This window comes from Nothoprocta perdicaria, unplaced genomic scaffold, assembly GCF_003342845.1.
Source record: "Nothoprocta perdicaria isolate Ctin4 unplaced genomic scaffold, notPer1 scaffold_144, whole genome shotgun sequence".
NCBI lineage: Eukaryota > Metazoa > Chordata > Aves > Tinamiformes > Tinamidae > Nothoprocta > Nothoprocta perdicaria.
Genome location: NW_020454583.1, coordinates 894,966 through 898,914, shown reverse-complemented (window position 1 = coordinate 898,914; position 3,949 = coordinate 894,966). Strand labels below are relative to the sequence as shown.

The following is a 3,949-nucleotide window of genomic DNA, read 5'->3' as shown; positions in this document are numbered from 1 at the left end:
GGGTAATGGCCATAAACTGGAGCACAGGAAGTTCCATCTCCAGGTGAGGAGCAACTTCTTCACTGTGAGGGTGACAGAGCAGTGGAACAGGCTGCCCAGGGAGGTTGTGGAGTCTCCTTCTCTGGAGATCTTCAAAACCCACCCGGATGCCACTCTGTGCCACATGCTGTAGGTGTGCCTGCTTGAGCAGGAAGGTTAGACTAGATGATCTCTAGAGGTCCCTTCCAACCTTGAATATTCTGTGATTCTGTGATCTCCCTCCAGACTTGCAATCCCTTCATCTAATGTCCGATTCTAGGTACTTTGGGCCAGTCAGCTGATGTATCGACACCAGTTGTCAAGCTGACCCAAGGTTACTCAACACATCCTTGCTGTGGTACCAGAGAAGGTAAGTTGCTGGTCATAACAGAATGTCTAATGAGGACTCACAGTCGTTGATGCCTCTTTTATCAACGGTCCCRTTGTGGAAGAACTAATGAGAAGCATCATAGTATCACTTGTCATTTTCCTAGGTGCCAGAGGTTCACAGTTGAATTGGAAAAAAGTCCCCTCAGAAGCACAAAGATGGCAGCATGTGGAGTACAGTCCTGACTTTAAGACCAAGAGCAGCCTCTCTCAGCACAAGAGACTTATGTACACAGTTACAAGGAACCTGGAATGGACTGAGGAATCTCACTCAAAGGGACAAAGTTTTTAAAGTATGCATAAGGGGTGCTGGACTGAGGAGGAAACCGCAGTTATTGAACTTGAACAGAAGTTTAAGAACATGCATTCTACTAATGAGCCAATCAGGCCAATCAGAGCATTTGCCTGTGAAAATGGCAAAACAGATCTGTGATACGAGAAGACACAGTCGCTGACAACAAAGGCATCTTCAGTGCGGGAAGGGAACACTGAGTTGGAAAGAGTGAAAGGAGTGAAGCTGGAATATAGGAGGAGAATTGGACAACAGATCAGGAACTCTGATCACTCGGGTATTSTTCCAGAGGATCCTGGAAGGCTTGGAAGACACACTCCCAAGATCCTCATCAGTATGGTGGAGGAGCTGACATCCCAGGTGGCTGAGAAGCTTGTTCCAATCAGAATAACGTACCACTAAAAACATCCAACCAAGCCTGCACCTGCAAGAGAGGAGAGGAGACGGATGAAGCACTGGGTGCTCAAAGGCAGTCAATAYCCCTGGTACCAGAGGCTTTTTTGAATTAGATGGTAGAAAGCTAGCTGGTATCATATTGGATWAAACTGAAGCACTAAGGTGCCCCATTCTGCTTAAGGAGTTATATGATTCCTTTAAAAGGAAATGTGAATGAGGTGCCCCCTTTTCTAGTCTGGGTGCTTTTCAAAGCTGTGGAACCACCAACACCACTGCATTCAAGTCAATGATCTTCCTCACAGAAGTCCAGAATGCTCTGCCCCAGGGCCCAACAGCCTGACCTTGASGGATATTTCTAGAGTAGACCCTCAGGACATCCAATTGGCTGAACTGTTCAATGTGTGGCTGGTGACCAGAAGGACCTCCAGTGAAGTGAAAGGATACCAAACTATATTAATACTTAAGTTGATCGACCCATGAAAGCTGGAGGACATTGACAATTGGTAGCCCCTTACCATTGGGTCAGTTATACTGAGCTTGTCCTCCAGGATTTTAACAGCAAGGCTGCGAGGTGCATGCCAAATTAACATTGGGTGAATGACAGGTGGGATTGATTGTGACCTCTGGCTTTTTGGAAAATCTAAAGCTCTTCCAGGTGTTAATGAAACATACAAAGAAACATCAAAGGACTCTGGGAGCTGTCTTCATTGATTTCACAAAAAGCCTTTGACTCAGTACACATTGCCATATATCCCAGATTCTCTATCAAAAGGGTGTAGATGGCCATATTATTGACATAATACAAAATCTATATAAGCACTGTGGAACCTACCTTGAGGTAGGTGGGATGTTCTCCTAGAATACAAAGACCCTCAGTGGGGTGAAACAAGGTGATCCAATGTTTCCAATCCTGTTCAATCTTGCATTAGATCATCTATTGTGCAGTTTAGAGAGATTGAAAGCAGGTTTTAGATAAGCAGGTTTTAGATAAGATGACCAGCTAATAACATCTCCAGCCTTTCAGACAATTTTGTTCTGTCAAGTGATTCCTGGGATGGCATGACAAGAAGTATTGGTTTGGTGGAAGAACTTTGTTGACTTATCAGATAGAGGGTGCAAGCTCTTAAGTGTCATTGGTTTCAGATYAGGCCTACAAAGGACTTGTGTACCATCAGCAGTTGTGAACTGTGGAAGACTACCCGGGGGAAATTGAACATGATAGATCCAGGTAGTTCTGAGAAATATTTAGGCCTGGGAGAAGACCCATGGGTGAGTCTCTCTAAACCAGAACTACAAGAGAAGCTTCCCTGATATTCTTCACCCAGAAGGCAAGTCCCATTAAAAGCCCCCCCCCACTCTTCCCCACCCTGCCAAGATTGCTGATCATATGGGTGTTAGTGTTACATACCTCCACTCCTTGGATCTTGCCRAAAGATTAGTGGTAAAACGTTGGTTGCATTTAATATTGAGCACTGTGATGCCATCCTGTATGCCATCTCYAGTGATGGTAGACTGGGTATCACCTGCTTGGCGAGTCAAATTCTGAGTATGCAGGCTCATAGGCTTTAACAGATCATCCACTCTGAGGATGAGGTCACCAGGAACGTTGTGCTCCACAAGAGGATCCAGGAGGAGTTGCTGAARGTGTGGATCCCTGCCAGAGGGTGATCAGACAAGTACCATCAGTTACGCAGGAACTTCCAGCAATCTCAATGGCTCTGGTGGGTGGAGAGACCTCCTCCAAATGGGAGATGACAACTGCCAGGACCTTCTAGCCAGTTCCATGTAAGAGAAAGATAACTGAAAAATTGGGCCAATCTTAAAACCCAGGGCTGCATAATTAAGAACTTTGGAAACGATAAATGTACTAAAAATTGGCTAGTACACTATGAAAGCATTCCCCACTTAGAGTTAGATTACAGTTATTAATTTTATGTCAATAGCTATCCCATCTGGGAATATTTGCTATGAGGGTTGAGAGAAGGTACACCAAAGGGATGAAGACATTGCCCTGCTGAGTAAGAAACTTGTTCCCGTGTAATTGGATAYTACTTTGCAGCCCAGGATGTGACTGCAAGGCATAACATCTTGTGTAGTAGCTGAAGAGGTCAAACAGTTAGGGTAGGAGATATACAGAACCCCACCTTAGGGATAACAACAATGAGCTCTTCAAGACAGATTTGATGACATTTAAAGCGTGCTCAGGTGGACACACTCGAGCAGGGCGAGCGAGGCACCCCCAGTCCCAGGTGGCGTAGGCGCAGYGGGGGTGGASTCGGCAGGGTAAGGCGGTGGATTAAAAAGCTGTAACACCAACTTTTCAGCTCATTCCACTTTTCTAGCTCATCCTCGTAGGTGATGGCTTTGGAGTGGAGGCTCGCGCCGTGAGACCTACCCGAGAGGAGCTAAACCRGYGGTGCCAAGCCACGYAGTGCAGCGCACGCACCCGAGCGAGGGGAGTGAGGCACCCCTAGCCTCAGGCGGCCCAGGTGCAGCGGGGATGGAATCTGCAGGGTAAGGCGGCCTGAGCCCCCGCCTAAAAGAGCCACCCCCAGGGAGCGCGGTGAACAGAGAGGGCAAACAGAGCGTGGTGCGGTAGTTAGCGCAGTTAGGGCGGGCAGCGACCACCTCCCTGGCGCACCCACGATGGCAATCACCCGCCAGAGGGCTGTGTTAGCACCCGCTAAGAAAGAGATAGGTACCCAGGATGCCACCYTGTGCCACGTGCTCTAGGTGTGCCTGCTTGAGTGGGAAGGTTGGACTAGATGATCTCTAGAGGTCCCTTCCAACCTTGAATATTCTGTGATTCTGTAAAGAAATCTGTGAAAAGGACATTAATCCACCTTCATAGCAAAA

General features: G+C 47.2%; 1 long non-coding RNA gene across 1 annotated transcript; it reads right to left on the bottom strand.

The window, feature by feature from the left end:
* Positions 1-345: 345 nt before the first annotated feature.
* On the bottom strand, positions 346-3,446 carry LOC112943338. The gene is made up of 3 exons (XR_003248554.1): positions 2,502-3,446; positions 1,926-2,027; positions 346-1,121 (listed from the first exon to the last, which is right to left on the bottom strand). It is a non-coding gene; the product is annotated as an uncharacterized LOC112943338 (long non-coding RNA).
* Between the last annotated feature and the right edge of the window lie 503 nt (positions 3,447-3,949).